Below are 17,677 nucleotides of genomic sequence, written 5' to 3' on the forward strand. Positions count from 1 at the left end.
TAGCACGTCTCGAGCCATGGCCGAAAGAACAAAAAATTGATTTGAGTTGCTCCTCCACCAACCCAGTGGTAGAAATTCCTTTATGCGGGGCTCTGCTGACTTTTGCAAGTAGAATTGAAGTTTATCAATATTCCTACTACTGGTTTGTTGATGCTCCCCTATTGTAGACCAAATCAAATAATCTTCAACATCATCATTATCATCCAAAGCACTGGTCCCAGATGTTGAAACTGAACTTGAAGGAATATTTGCATCTACAGCAGAAGAAGCATCAACAATGTTAGCATAATAATTATATAATATTTCTAAATATTTGTGTAGATCAGAAATACAAGTATCAATATCAGGTGTTTTAATTGGTCCAATATCCATATAAGAATATAAAGCAGTTATTAGTTGGCGACAAGTGATCATTTTGATAGAAGGGTTTAAAATAGCACCAATTAGGTAAATATGGGAAATTGGGTAAAAATATTTTTTAAACTTATCTAGCATAGATTCAACAACAGAAGTATATCCTTCTTTCTTCTTCAAATTTGTAGTAAAAGAGAAATCTCAGCAATATGAACTAAACCATTTGCAATAGTAGGATAATAAGCTCCAGAAAATACAAGTGTAGCCACATAAAATTTTTGTAAAAACTTTACAACATCTTCAATGATATCCCAAGTTCTAAATGTTAACAAACGGTTAGGATCGATACAATGAGAATTAGCAACTTCAGTTATAGGCATTCTATATTTATAACAACATTTTAAGAATAAATAAGTATAATTTCACCTAGTAACTATTTCTTCAGGCATGAGTCTTGGTTTTAGTCCATAGTGTACATATTTTTCTTTAAATGCATTCAATCTAGCGCTTCTATTATTTCCTTGAATTACACCAACAACTCTTCTAACTAAAGTGATATCATCTCTAAATAATTCAAGGCCACTCTTCACAATCAAATTATAAATATGACATGCACATCTAACATAAAATATTTCAGGAAGTGGTGGGTGTAGATGCAATTTTAATATTGTAATAGCAGCATTGTTGTTAGAAGCATTATCAAATGACACACACAAAACTTTTTCTGCAAGATTATAAAATATAGCAACTTCATGGATAGTATTACTTATAAATGCACCAGTATGACTTTGATCTTCATCATATTTAAAAGCAATAATACGTTTTTGCATACAAAAATTATCATCTATCCAATGGCATGTAACAGTCAAATAATCATTACCATTTACAGCACGACCAATATCAGAAGTAAGAGAAATTCTACAAGAAAGACTAGCGAACAAATAACGTATATATGTCTGATATTGTCCAAAAAGTCTAAAGATATCAGCTGTACAAGTACTTCTAGGAATACCTTTAAACAAAGGGTTATAAATTCTTTGAATATAAGTAACAAGATATGGTGAAGCAGCAAAACTAAAAGGTAAACAACCTAAAACAATCATTTTAGCTAATTCTTCCTGATCTTTCGTAATATCGTATTTACCCATTAACCCTCCAGTACCCAGGTTAAGTTTTTGTTGCCCATCTTCCTCATCTACTCCCCAATCAAGAGGGTGATTGTCTACAATGTGCCTACGAAGTTGACCCGTTCCCCCTCCCTTATCGGTCTCATGTTTATAAATATCCTTACAAATTCTACATCTTACATAATTTTTATCTTCTTTTAGTCTGTCAAAAAAATTCCAACACTTACTTCTTAATCTTCGATTCTTCTTAATAGGGAAGGGAGGCCTACTTGTATTACCACGACTTTCACCCCTAATATTTTGAGTTTGACTAGCATTACCAGGTGTAGCTGGTGGTGTTTCAAGATTATCAGGTGATGGAAATGGAATATCATCTAAATCATCATTTATACCATAATTTTCTTGAAGTCCCTCATAATCTACATTTAAATTTTCACGTGAACTTTCAGAAATATGTGTAAAGCTACTAGAAGAACAAGCACCGCCTCTTGATCTTTTGGAAGTTTTCTTACTACCACCCCTACTAGTGCACGCTTTTTTGGCTGCACTAAATATATTCATTATGTAAATTAAATTAATAATTGTAAATAATAAAATAAATGTGCACCAAATAAGAGAAAGATATAGAACGAGTGTACCGGGATTCCGGATGCCGCACTGAATTTGATATCAAAAACCAAACTTCAATTGATAGATCGATACTTGATAGTTGATACCACACTTGACTTGAATACTTGATATTTGATAATAATAATTTTATAATAGCTAAATTAAATATTTGATGAAACTTGAAATAATAAGTAATTGAGTATTTAAGAACAATAATCAATAATATCAAGAAAGAATTAGAGTAGTAAGAGAGTGAATTGCGAGGAAAAATGAAGAAGAAGGGGGGCTATTTATAGTTTTTAAAAGGTTAAAATTATAATTTATCAAATACTAGGGGTGGGGGGCTATTTTCTTAAGGGGTAGGGCGAAATGGCCATTTCTGCAAAAAAGGGCCGTTGGCCAACGGTCACATTTGAATTTGACCGTTGGCAATGGTAAAAAAAAAAAAAACGATAAAATTTAGACTGAACCGGGCTGTAGCGGGTTCCGGTGCACCGGTATCAAAAAACTTTTCGTTTGAAACTCGATCCCCGCCCAACCCGTCCCAGCCCGCCCCCCACGCTACAGTACCCGGCTGAACCGGGTTGTAAACGGGTCGGCCCGACTCGATTAAGAGGTATATTTTACCTCGAAGTCGAATAAGTCTTATCCTTCAGCATTTTCACTAATTTATTTATTTATTTAATCTTTGTTTATAGTTGCTGCATTATTCATTACTTAATATTGTTATATTTTTATGTGATCTTTTATTAGCTTACCAATTGACTTAATTAATTAATTAATATTATTTTATTTTTATATGATATTTTATTAGCTTACTAATTGACTTAATATCTTGTTTATTACCCTTTTGATAATTATATACAAATATAAATTTTTTATTCCTAAAATTTAATGTATTTTTATACTTTTATCCTCTTACTCGGAGCTCTTTCGGTATTTAAATCTATCAATAATATATTGAGTATTATTTAGTTATTAATATACTTATACTTATCCTTAAACTAATTCAAAGTATAAATATTCTCACACTATCTATATTTTTCTCTTTATATATTTTTACCCCAATTATGAAATTGTAATTAGTTTTTTATATTAATATTTTATAATATAATCAAAATATGTAGTATCACATTTTATTTTAAGTTATAACTTTTAATTAGTCTAAAATATTAATACATAAGCTTTTTAATTAGTATATTTTAAATCTATTGTATTTTCTTATAATTATTTTTATATCACATGTAATTAAATTTTCTTTCTCTTTTAATTTCAGGATACAAATTTAACTTTTATTTTTGTTACTAAATTACCTACATGAGACATTTATTTTGTATTCTTAAAATTTTAATTTTTTATCCAATTGTTATTTTTATTTTCTAGTAAAACTTTAATTTTTTGGTCCTATCCATAGTTTGATCATTTTTACCATAATTTTAATATAATCTCAAGTTCAAATCATCTTTCCTTTTCATTTTTAATATTGAATATTTTTGAAGTTTTAATTAATGTTATTACGTTACCTAATACATAGTATTTCACGTTTTCATGTGGCCTTCATTAACTTTTTTCTTTTTTAATATCATTATTCATGTATATCCTTTAATATAATATAGATCAATGTGTGATGTTTTAATGTTGATATAAATTTTTATATTATTTTAAATTAATACTCGAAATTATTCAATTATTTTTTAAAATTAATGTTTTAAATTAATGTTGAAATTAATGTTAAATTAATGTTTTAAATTAATGTTGAAATTATTTTAAATTATTTTTATATTTTAAATTAACATTGAAATATTTTTTAATTTTAAATTTTATTCTAATGTTCTCAATAATATTGTCTGAATTTTAATGAATAAAATCTCAATTAAATTAAAGAGACTTGTATAGTCATTGAATAAGTTTTTTGTTCTATATTTTTCTTTATTATACTTTTCCAATATTTAGTATTTTTACATTGTTAATAGAAATGTTTATTAGCATATTACTTTGTTTAATATTTTTGTCTACTTCTTTCTTTTTATAATATAATAGAAGATATATATTTTATTACTCTTAAAATATTTTTTTTATTTTAAATTTTATCCTATTGTTCTCAATAATATTATCTGAATTTTAATGAATAAAATCTCTATTAAATTAATGAGACTTATATAGGCATCGAATAATAGGCTTGTTCGGTATTTTTCTTTATTATATTATCCAATATTTAGTATTATTGCATTGTTATTAGAAACTTTTATTAGCATATTATTTTATTTAAATTTTTGTATGGTACTTTATTTTTATAATATAATAGAAGATACATATTTTTTGTTTTTTATTTTATTGTATTATTCTCAATAATATTTATATTTTATTCTATTATTCTCAATAGTATTTTTACATTGTTAATAGAAATTTTTATTAGTATATTATTTTATTTAATATTTTTGTCTACTACTTTCTTTTTATAATATAATAGAAGATATATATTTTATTACTCTTGAAATATTTTTTTTATTTTAAATTTTATCCTATTGTTCTCAATAATATTATCTGAATTTTAATGAATAAAATCTTATTAAATTAATGAGACTTATATAGGCATCTAATAATAGGCTTGTTCGGTATTTTTATTTATTATATTATCCAATATTTAGTATTATTGTATTGTTAATAGACACTTTTATTAGCATATTACTTTATTTAAATTTTTGTATGCTACTTTCTTTTTATAATATAATAGAAGATATATATTTTTTATTTTTTATTTTATTCTATTATTCTCAATAATACTTTCTGAATAAATAAACTTTTTATTTTCAAAAAGAAAAATAAAAATTATTTTAAAAAACAAAGAAATTTTGAATTGGCAGAAATTCCCAGAAATTCAAAGTTATCGATCGACTTCGGTTGGAATTGTTGAATTTAAATATTAAATATTTTAACAATTCTGACCTACTGCGGTCAGAATTTTTAATTTTATCATTTTAAATATTTTAAACATTCCGACCGAAATCGGTCGGAATTGAACAATTTTAAAAAATAATAATAATTAATTTTCCGACCGACTTCGGTCGCTAATTTAAAAATAATTTAAAATTATTTTCAAAACTACCAACCGAAGTCGGTCGGTATGGTTATTTTTTGTCAGATAATTTAGTCAAAGTGCGTTGACGAATACTGATCGATTTCGGTCGGTAATATCGACCGACTGCAGTCGCTACCCTATTGCGATCATTCTTTTTTCGATGAATTGAAATCGGTCGATGTTTGTTCGATTCCGACCGATTTTGGTCGGTTTTTTTGGACGCTTTTTGACAGTTTTTTTAGTAGTGATTCTCGTTGAACTCCATCCTTTCTATGGAATATGAATATAAGCAATTGCAATTGGTCTCACTTTTCACACCAACTTCCATGAAATTGTGTGCTTTCTCTGCCTTGGCTCTTTGGCTAGAAACTTCATCTAACAATTGAATTCATGTATTGATCAAAGATCAAACTTTGGATAAACTTGTATAGTTTCTGTCTTCCTCAACCAAAGTTGTTGTTTTTCGATTGATGTATGACTTCACACTTCCTGAATTGTCAACTCGATGCGAAAAACACAACCAAAATGTTACAATAAAGATGAATTCTTAAAAGCATATCAGATACTAAAAGTTTACATAAAATAGGGGAGGATATGTTGCAAGTTTGACGCTAAAGGCTAAAGAGGATAAATGGACTAATCATATGTACGTTTACCCTCCCCAGACTACATTTGCATGGACAATTTTTTTTTAATTTTCGTTTTGTATTATAAAATATTTTATTTTATAAATATTTAAATTCAAAAATAATAACCAATAACTAATTATTAACTACTTATGCCATGTGTTTTTTTCTAGGCTGCCACTTGGCTTAAGGAAATGGCTTTTTCCTCTCCTTTTAATAATTAATAATATATAGATAAATAATTTCAGCCAATTGCTGAGTCTTTTATGTAATTCAGAAAAAATAAAATCCAAATAACAAGTAAATGCAAAACAACATAATGCGATAAAATTATACGGTAACTATACGCATATATAACCGACCAGTCCCGCCCTTTTTAATTGCTAGAGATGGTGGTAGGCGGTTAATTATATTGTAAAACCCTAGGTATGTAAATTTATGTGGTATGCAACCTTTGCGCTAAATGTGATGTAACCCAAAGGATAAATATGTGAGGTTATTTGAATAAAGAAGACAATACTAGCCATGAGCTTTGCGCAGTACGAAATTTCAACTACTCCGTGTACAAACTTGAATATTGATGAACAAGCCTTAACGAGGATGCTAAGTTTTTTAAGGCGACGGCTAACGAGAGAATTTCCTAGGTAAATTTCATATTTTGATAAAACAAGAGAGAAATGATGGGTACTTGGGTAAATAAACATTAGGCCCAAATGATAGCATTTTATAGCCATTTGTCATGGTCCGCCATATCATCATACCACGTAGGTGTCACTTGGCATATATTTTTGCCATATGGAAGGGTTACATAAGTTAAGGACTAGCTCATGGTGGAATATTCTAGAACTATGGAGAATTTTCGCTCTAGATACTTATGGACTTGGTAGGAAGACTCTTTTGGAAAGCCTTGAAATATTCTAGTCATGTAGAAAATTCTAGAGGGTGTACTTATTTGTAAATATGAAAGGACTTGTGGAACAATTATTATTTATACACTAGCCCCTAGGTGATTAATATAAATAGGGGCATTCATTTGTAACTCAACATCAAGCAAAACGATCAAGTTCTCTCTAATACAAAAGTTTTCTTTGGCAATTCTCCTGTGTTCTAACATTCCCTTAGCGATCTTTAGTGTAGTAAGACTGACTTGGAATAGCAAGAACGTGAGCAAGTTGTCAAGTGTTGCACGTGCGATTAGTTGAAGACTAAGGACGTGGCAACGTGGTATCAGAGCAAAGGTTATGACTAAAGGAATGTTAGAAAGAATACAAGAGATTGCTAGAAGGAAGCTTTGTAGGGAACCATGGTCAGGATTACCAAGGGCGTGGTACTTGCAAAAGGGACAAATATGAAGGTCCCTAAGCAAAAAGGTCCTTAAGCAGAATGAGTATGGAAGTGCACGGGGCGCACGCAAGGTGAGCGACTTACTTTAGATAGACAAGTACTTTGAGGTAGTTAAGGAGGATGACGAAGTTGTTAAGGTACGCAATGCCTCAATGTACTTGACCGAGGTTGCCTATGGTGGCGTCGAAAGTGCGCTGACATGGAGAAGGGGATATGCAAGACTGAGACGTGGGAGCAGTTCAAGAAGGAGTTGAAGAAGCAATTCTACCCGACGAATGTGGTGTACGAGGCTAGGCGGAAGCTAAGGGAGCTCTCACAAACGACCATAATTCGGGAGTATGTGCGCGAGTTCACTGCCTAAATACTGCTAATCCGTCATTGTCCGAGGGAGATTCCCTCTTCTACTTCATAGATGGGTTGCAAAATTGGGCAAAGCAGGAGTTAAGAAGACATCAAGTAGCCAACGTGGACGAGACTATAGTGGTAGCCGTGTCGCTCGTTGACTTCAAGATGGAGCCTGCCAAGTCCAAAGAAGGCAACGCCGTGAGGGATGAGGGAAATCATGACAAGGACAACGGGAAAGGCATAGCCGAGATATACAAGGGCAATGGCAAGGGGCCATCCCATAATGGACAGGGGTCCAAGAGAAACGGCAAGGGGCCGGAAGACGGTAGCAAGTCCATGCCTAATGGAGGGTACTACTTTTGTAAAGGATCACATCGGGCAAGTGAATGCCCGATCTGGGGAGGCTTGCAACAATGATCGAGAACTTTGCTCAAGCACACAAGGGTAACGCAGGAGGGACCGCCTGTATTGGGGGGATGCACTTGGAATCTAAGCCGAAAGTGGGGGATTCCAAAGCCTATCTTGGCACCATGCAAATAGAGCATGGTGGCAACAAGAAAAGTTGGATGGACATTGTTGAAGAGGATGACGAGTTACAAAGTGATGGCACGCTATCAGACTTGGACGATGTACCAAGAAGAGGGGCTAAGTTTTCTAACAAGGCTATGACCACGGAGGACAACCAAATTGGGAGTGGAAGCATGGACCCGATGTTTCAGAAGCCACTAGACTTGGTTGAGTCATGGGGAGATTCAGGCCAAGAGCAAGGAGAGACATCCGATGAACAGATGATCGAGGTCATCATTGCTAGTCGTCCAAAGTACAAACGGGGCAAGAAGAAAGGTGACCAGTACCTTGTGACATGGGAAGGTGAACCGCTCCATAGAGCATCATGGCTAATGGGTGGGGGAGAGTGTCATGACCCGCTACATCATCATACCATGTAGGTACCACATTGCATATATTTTTGCCATATGGAAGGGTTACATAAGTTAGGGACTAGCTCGTGGTAGAACATTCTAGAACTATGGAGAATTTCCTTGGGAAAGCTCTAGATACTTATGGACTTGGTAGGAAGACTCTTTTGAAAAGCCTTGGAATGTTCTAGTCATGTAGAAAATTATAGAGGGTGTACTTATTTGTAAATATGGAAGGACTTGTGAAACAATTATTATTTACACACTAGCCCCTATGTGATTAGTATAAATAGGGAGCATTCATTTGTAACTCAACATCAAGCAAAACAATCAAGTTTTCTCTAATACAAAAGTTTTTTTGGCAATTCTCCTGTGTTCTAACATTCCCTTAGCGATCTTTAGTGTAGTAAGACTAATGTGGCATAGCAAGAACGTGAGCAAGTTGTCAAGTGCCGCACGTGCGCTTAGTTGAAAACTAAGGACGTGACACATTTGACTTAAGTCGAGAGCCAACAACATCGCTTTTGAATTAAGGTAAGTTGTTACATTCATATACACATATTCTGGTTTATTTTCATTTTAAATCAAACACCCCATTGGTTTTCGTCTTGTATTTTTTTCATCTTGTAAGTCCCATCTTTTGCGTGATTACTAAATTATGCACACTTATGTAGTTTACACTTTTTTTTAAAGATCATGGGTGTTAAACGAGGCATTTAACTTAACACGGACGAAGGGTAAGATCCCTCATATTATAATTTCATTTATCATAATAGTTTACGCTCTCTGCTTAAGAAGCCCAATTGTCCAAGTAGTTGTATAGAAAAATCACTAGTCGCACAAAATGTGAAAATCACATTATTCAACGAGTAATGTATATAACCATTTTTTCCTTTCAAAGTTCCCTTTTTCTAGTCTATTCACACACCGACCAAGGTACTTTACGGGAAGCAACATCCGCCGTCCATATTCCATTATATGTATTATTAAAAAAGTCAGAATTTAAAGTTCGCCTAATTTTAAATTTGTCATCAAACTCATGTTTTAGTTACTTGATTTTTATTTAAATATCTATACATATTTTGATATTTTTTAATATAAATACAAGATTTAAGTAAAAGTTGTTGAATTCCTTCGTTCCACTTTAAGTGGCACGATTTGAAGTACGCGTGTTAAAGTTCTTTATTTTGATCGTAAAATAAAAATAAATTCTTTAAATTTTTAAAATAAAATTTACATAATTAAAAACTACATAAAAATATTATAAACGAAAAAATTTATAATTTAAGATATTTATAACATATTTTAAAAAAATATGACCAAAGAATAACCTCGTAGCCTCCCCAAACGAGGGGTGCTATAGTTTCGGCCCGGAAAAGAACAACCAAGGTTGCATATGATTTCACGTCAGCATGAACTCCCTTTAATAGCTCGAGCTGAGTTCCCATTTTCTGTAACAAATTCCTTTCTCATTAAGTGGAGATATCTTTTCTATGGATGATAACAACGCATTAAAAAAATTATTAGTTAAGGTGGGGAAAACAACAACCTCGAACCTTGATTTGAACTATTTTTTTCTAATTCAATTGAGTGGTCAATACTTACCCGGACGTGGTCAATGGGCGATCAATAAAAACCATGACTAGGACTGGTGACTTCCATTGCATTTTGGAGGGATGCCAGCCTAAGGTCGACCCAAGTGCCTACATTATAATTTGTGGTAGTGGAAGCCTGCGTTCGCATGACTCCTATTGAAAAAAATATTGCCTAGTCAAAACTCGATAATAATTATTCGAATACTACTATTAATAATCTCTTCAGTAAGCTGGTAAATGCAAAATCCCTTCTCAGTGGCTAGCCGGAATGATGGTAGAGTAGGGTCATGTCCTCGGGTGGGCCAGGGGGCAAGGATGGCAAGAGGGTAAGGAATCTAGTAGGCTGAGAGTGGGGTCCTGGAACATAGGGACACCGATGAGTATGTCTATAGAGTTAGGAAGGATTCTTCAAAAGAGGGAGATTAATATAACATGTGTCCGGGAGACTAGATGGAAGGGTACAAAGGCTCGAGATGTTAACAGGTTTAAGCTATGATATTCAGGAGGAGCTACGGGCAAGAACGAGGTAGGTATTTTAGTTGATAAGGATCTCAGGGAGATTGTGGTGGATGTTAGGAGGGTGAATGATAGGGTAATGACTATTAAACTAGTGGTTGGTGGAGTCACTTTTAACGTGATTAGGGCTTATGCACCGCAGGTAGGCCTGGGCGAGGAGGTCAAAATGTGCTTCTGGGATGATTTGGATGAGGTTGTGCATGGTATTCCACACTCCTAGAAGCTCGTCATAGGGGGTAATTTTAATGGCCATATTGGGGTGGCTGTTTGGAGTTATGCCGAGGTGCATGGCGGGTTCGATTTCGGAGTTAGGAATGAGGGCGGTACCTCATTGTTGGATTTTGCTAAAGCTTTTGACATGGTGTTAGCTAATTCATGTTTCCAGAAGAGGGAGGAACACTTGGTCACTTTCCGGAGTAAGGTAGCTAGGATTCAGATTTATTACCTTCTCCTTAGGAGGGGTGATAGGGGCCTTAGCTCTGATATCAAGGTTATTGTCTGTCGACGCAACATAGACTCCTGGTAATGGACTTGGAGATCAAGAAAGTAAGAAAGAAGAGAGTGGTGTATGGCCAACCTAAGATTAAGTGGGGAGCCTTGACTAAGTCAAATGCTCAGGAGTAGGGGGAGAAGTTGTTGGCCATGGGGGCCTGGACAAGTAGTGGGGACGCGAGTAGTATGAAGATCACGACAACGAAGTGCATTAGGGAAGCTGCTAGAGAAGTTTTAGGGGTAACGAAGGTTTATTCGAGAGGCCACAAAGGGGAGTGATGGTGGAATTAGGAGGTCCAAGAAAAAGTGAAAGCTAAGAAAGCGGCATATATGAAGCTAGTGAGGAACACATATGAGGAGGAGAAGAGGGCATGTAGGGAGGGTTATAAGAAGGCAAGGAAATAAGCAAAATTGGCAGTCATGGCGGCTAAGACTGCAGCTTTTGAGCGATTGTTTGAGGATCTTTGGGGCAAAATAGGCAACAAAAAGTTGTACAGGTTAGTCAAGATTAGGGAGAGGAAGGCTCGGGACCTGAACCAAGTGCAGTGCATCAAAGACGAAGATGTTAAGGTTCAGGTGGAAGATGCGTGTATCAGGTGTAGACGGCAGGAGTACTTACATACATTCTTGAATGAGGAATAAGACATGAACATCGTGCTAGGTGAGTTGGAAAACTCAGAGAGTCAGAGAAATTTTGGGTTTTGTAGGTGTATTATGAGCGAGGAGGTTGAGGGGGCAATGCGGAAGATGAGCATGGATAAGAAAACTGGGCCTGGTGAGATCCTAGTGGAATTTTAAAAGGAAGTGGGTCGGATAGGCTTGGAGTGGCTTACTGGTTTTTTTAATGTCATTTTCAGGACGAGGAAGATGTCCAAAGAATGGCAGTGGAGTTTGATTATCCCGTTGTATAAAAACAAAGGTGATATTCAGGACTGCAATAACTATAGGGTATCAAGCTATTGAATCATACTACAAAAATTTGGGAGAAGGTGGTGGAGAGGAGGGTGCGACGTTGTGTTACTATTTTCGAGAACCAGTTCGGATTTATGCCGAGACGGTCTACTACAGAAGCCATTCACATTATGAGAAGATTGGTGGAGCAGTATAGGGAGAGGAAGAAAGACTTGCATATGGTATTAATAGACCTAGAGAAGGCCTACGATAAAATTCCGAGAGAGGTCCTATGGAGATTTTATGGAGGCTAGTGGTATCCCGGTGGCGTACATTAAGGTGATTAAGGACATATACGAGGGAGGAAGACTCAGGTGAGGACTTCGAGAGACTCAGATCATTTTTCAGTGGAGATGAGGTTGCATCAGGGATCGGCTCTTAACCCGTTTTTATTTGCCTTAGCATTAGAGGTGTTGACGCGACAAATATAATGAGAGGTGACATAGTGTGTGCTATCCACTGATGACATAGTTCTGGTTGACGAGACGCGAGACGGATTTAACGCTAGGTTGGAAGTTTGGAGACAGATGCTGGTGTCTAAGGGTTTCAAGTTGAGTAGGTCAAAAACTGAATACTTGGAGTGCAATTTCATTGATGGGATGTATGGAGAAGGAGTGTAAGTGAAGAATGGTACTCACGTCGTCCCCAAAAGAGATAGTTTCAAGTATCTTGGGTCTATTATACAAGGCAACAAGGAGATTGACGAGGATGTTACTCATCGTATTGGAGCGGGGTGGATGAGATGGAGGCTAGCCTCGAGGGTTTTGTGTGATAAGAATATGCCACATGGACTTAAGGGCAAGTTCTACAGAATGGTGATTAGACTAGCTATGTTGTATGTGGCTGAGTGCTGGCCCGTCAAGAAGTTCCATGTCTAGAAGATGAAAGTAGCGAAAATGAGGATGTTGAGATGGATGTGTGGACATACCAGGAAGGACATGATTAGGAATGAAGTTATTGCTTATTAGGGACAAGGTAGGAGTGGCATCTGTGGAGGACAAGTTGCGAGAATCGAGGGTGAGATGGTTCGGGCACGTGAAGAGGAAAGACATAGATGCTCCGATCAGGAGATGTGAGAGATTGTCCATGACGAGTCTGAGGAAGGGAAGGGGTAGGCCTAAGAAGTATTGGGGAGAGGTAGTTAGGCGGGACATGTCATTGCTCCAACTCACCGAGGATATGACCCACGATAGAAAGGTGTGGAGGTCGAGGATTAGGGTTGTAGGTTAACAGATAGTAGTGTATTCCTCCTAGGCTTATCAGTAGTACGACGACTATTTTTGTATTTCCTTATTTATAGTTTTTTATTATTACATGTTGTGTCATTTGCGCCCGTTACCATAATGCATTGTTGTTACTATTGTTTGCTACTTGTTGCTTTATCTCCATTGTTCCTTGAGCCAAAGGTCTATTGAAAACAACCTCTCTATCTCTATAAGGTAGGAGTAAGGTCTGCATACACACTACTCTCCCCAAACCCCATTTATGGGAATACACTGAATTTGTTATTGTTATTGTTGTTGTTCGATTTTTTTATTTATTTTTGCAAATTTCAAATATAAATTCTTACCTCTAAATAAAATTATTATTCTTCAAAATTCTACTATAAAATTTAGACAAGTAAACCATATAACCAATAATACATTATGAAACATATAGGGGTGGCAATTTGAGCCTAAACTCATTTAACTCGCCAGTTGGTTATTGACCCGCCCATTTATTAAATTCAATTCATCTTGACCCAGCACATCTCAACTTATCTAAAATTAAGTTGATTTTTAGCCCAAATTAATCCATGAATAACTTTGCTAAAATATCTTTAAAATATTTTTTTTGTTCGATATGTTTATATATGACCATAACAAAAGAAAAAATAAATCTTATTTGATATAATTAAATAATTCATAAGAAAATAACACACACTAATTAAAGCTTGGTAAGAATTGTGCGGGTTGGACTATAATCCAAATTTTAGCACATGTTGACCCAACTCATCTAAGCCCAATTAACTTTTGGGCGAGTCATTGACCAACCCATTTATTGACTCAGTCCATTTTGACCCGGCCAAAATCAGCTCTGACCCGCCCATTTGACACCCTTGATACATCCAATCTAAATGCTTACATTGATATTTTGACGTCTTGCGACGTTATCAGCAAAGTTAAAAAGAAAAAAACAAGAAGTTGACGAAACCTGAAAATCGTTGTTTTGATACGGAAAATATACTTGAGAATCAAGTAGGAAATTACAAAATTAATACGTAGTAAAATAAACAAGAAAAGAGGTCCAAAATGCACGAAAAGAAGTTTAGAGCTGTTAACATCACTTCGAGGTGTGGATCCAACATTTGGATTTTGGTGTTTTCCTTAATGCACCAAAATTAGAGAAGATAAAAAAGGAATTTAAGATGGGTAATGATACTTAAGTGTATAGTTAAGAGACTCTTTCATTGCTTTGCGCCTGCCAAGTAATGAACACGTCTCTGCACATGTCAAATGTTTGTCGTGATTTGAACTTTACTGAAACATCATGTTTAGGGATATTTAAGTCTAAATTTTTAAAAACTTGAGTGGTGCATTTTAGATTTTGTTGAAAGAAAAAAAAAATGTAGTGCATTTTAGATATGAAATCAACTAAATTGTTCCCCACTAAAGAGAATTTTGATACATTAATTAATTATTGCTAGAATCCTTTTTTTCAAAATAAAAGCAAATTTCCTATTATAACTTCAGATACCATAGTTACTCACTTAATTGACTCTGTATTTGATATATAATAACTTATATTTATTGAATGGAGTCCAACTAATTACTATGACTATATTTGTGATGACTCAGACAGTTTATAACTATAGCAAAATTTACCATCATGATTAATCCTAAATTTGTGGCACACAAATAATTATAAGGTGGATAAATTTTGATATTCATTCCCAGAGTAAAGAGAAAGAAGACATAACACCGGGGAATAGCTCCAAGAGTGACTTCTCTGAGGAGCGGTTCTTGCGAAAAGTAAGGAATGTGATAAACGATGGGAGGTCACACAGAATTGACCTCATTCTTAAGGAAAATTTTACCATCATTATTAATCCTATGATTGATATAAAACATAGAATATTTCATTCTTTATTTTATTCTATTTATGAAAAAAAAAAAGAGGTTATCAAGCAAAAGTAATCATAAATAGCACATATTAATATAGAAATGTGTAGGTGGTTCTGTGAGTTGTAACTTGTAACATAAGGAAATCCTAAATACTTGCAAATGGCTAGTTCGAGGAAGCCAGTGTTTATTTATCAAATATTCCTAACATATTGCCATGCAAGTGGACCTAATAAAACTAATCCATCATAGTCAATTTTTTACATAGAAAATGGCACCACGTAGCCGCTTTGAACATCCTTATTACAAAAAAGTCTAGCTACTAAAAAACATTTAAAGTTTATTTAGTTTTATCAAACATCAGACCATTTATGTTAATGATGTTTCTTCTTCTTAAGACCCCGAGCCTAAATTAGACCCCGAGCCTAAATTCGGATTGAAGATCTAAATTTGACTTGCATTCAAACTTCAGACATGAGATGTGAAGTTAGACTTTGGCATAAATTAATTTCAAATTCGACGGATTGAAGATCGAAACTTCAGACCTTCAATTGAAACTTTAAATTTGACGGTTGATTTTGAGGCTGCTAAATTTTACTTTAAGTATTCTTTAAATAGGAGTCTTAAAAATGGTTATTTGTGCACTTCCCCAAATTTTTTCTCCAAAATTATTCGCTCTGAGTCAAAATAATAAAATTATTTTTGATTGGACAAGAAAAGATTTCCTATATAGAAGAAATATGCTTTCAAGATATGAATGGACTTTTATGAAAGACCCTGCTCTTCATACTTTAGTGGGTCTTCAAGATTCTTTAGATGATCTATGTTAAAGGAATATCTTTTAATTCGATTGATTCATAGAAGACGTTTTTATTAAGGAATCTTCCAAATTTTCACTGCGTAGTTTTAAACTCAAAAATTTAATTTTGAATTTGTTTTTTAGTACCGAAAGAATCACAGTAAGCAGTAAAGACCGGAAAAAAGAAGAAGAAGAGGAGGAGGACATATATTTATTTGCTGAAAAATGATAATTATATAAATGAAAAATAATATACGTCCTCCTTTCTTATTTGTTACTTTTAAGGTTTTTCGTTTCGGCAAAGGACCAAATATACTTTTCTACTTTCGAAAATGGTCTAAAAATATTCATCGTTATACTATTGGGTTATCTATACTCCTGCAGTCATATTTTGGGTTCAATTATACCCCTCATTTAAACGGAGGGACATATGTCATCGTCATGTTAGTCAATTCTAAATATCTCCTAATTAATTAAAAAGACTCATTATCCATACCCGAAAAATAATTATTTTTTTTTGTAAAAACTGGAAAAAACTAAAAAAAAAATATACTAAAAACTGAAAAAAAATGAAAATATTTTTTTCCAGTTTTTACAAAAATACTGCTTTAAAAAAATTGAAAAATATTTTCTAAAATAATATTTCTGTAAAAACTGAAAAGCAATTTTCTAAAGTAATTAAAAACTGAAAAAAAAACTGAAATATTTTTAACTAAAAACTGAAAAAAAAAAGAAAATATTTGTTTTTTCAGTTTTTACAAAAATATTGCTTTAGAAAATTGATTTTCACCTTTTTTTTTTTCAGTTTTTACAAAAATATTATTTTAGAAAATATTTTGTCAGTTTTTTTTAAAGCAGTTGTTTTTGTAAAAAGTGAAAAAAAAAATGCTTCCAGTTTTTACAAAAAAAATTGCTTTAGAAAATTAATTTTCAGCTTTTGTTTTTCAGTTTTTACAAAAACATTGTTATAGAAAATATTTTTTAGTTTTTTCTAAAGCAGTTTTTTTGTAAAAACTGAAAAAAAAAATATTTTCGTTTTTTCAGTTTCTAGTAAAAAAAAATATTAGTTTTTTTCCAGTTTTTTACAAAAAAAAAAAAAATTGGGTATGGATAATGGGTCTTTTTAATTAATTAGGAGATATTTAGAATTGACCAACAAGACGATGACACGTGTCCCTCTGTTTAAATGAGGGGTATATTTGAACCCAAAGTATAACTTCAGGGATATAAATAACCCAATAGTATAACGAGAGGTATTCTTAGACCATTTTCGAAAGTAAAAAGGTATTTTTGCCATTTGCCGTTTTCGCTTTCAATGTACATAATAACAAGAGTACTACATAAACCCCAAATTCTCTTGCGACATTTTATTCTGTAATCAATACTTTTATTTTTCTTATGAATTTACTAGTCATTGTCATTGCTAATGAGGGCAATAAGGTCAGAAAGAAAGTGATAGACTGATGGTGATGGTGATGGTCTACAACCACAAAAGTTCAAGCTTGAAGTGCATTATTCCCAGTAGAAATTCACCTATATTTTACAATGTTTTGGCCAGTAAATTTTAGTGCCAATGACAAAGTTTACTGTGCATAATTATTGTACCAACAAGAAACTTTTGCGGACTTCGAGAGGCTATTTCGTTTATACATAATTGGGTCGTGAAAATTGCGTGTTTGTATAGTTTGTTGAATTATACAACAAAAATTAACACAGGATTTTTAAATTCTTACAATATGCTGGACATTTCTTTTACTATGAAAATATGTTATTGTTTACCCGTAAAACGGTATAGTTGAATTTGTTACGTGGTTTATAGACA

At 33.5% G+C, this 17,677-nt stretch overlaps 1 non-coding gene across 1 annotated transcript; it reads left to right on the forward strand.

Moving 5' to 3' along the window:
* Positions 1–9,998: 9,998 nt before the first annotated feature.
* On the forward strand, positions 9,999–10,153 carry LOC142168492 (U1 spliceosomal RNA). The gene has a single exon (XR_012698350.1). It is a non-coding gene; the product is annotated as a U1 spliceosomal RNA (small nuclear RNA).
* The last annotated feature ends 7,524 nt before the right edge of the window (positions 10,154–17,677 follow it).

The sequence above is a fragment of the Nicotiana tabacum genome, chromosome 13 (genome assembly GCF_000715075.1).
Source record: "Nicotiana tabacum cultivar K326 chromosome 13, ASM71507v2, whole genome shotgun sequence".
NCBI classification, from domain to species: domain Eukaryota; kingdom Viridiplantae; phylum Streptophyta; class Magnoliopsida; order Solanales; family Solanaceae; genus Nicotiana; species Nicotiana tabacum.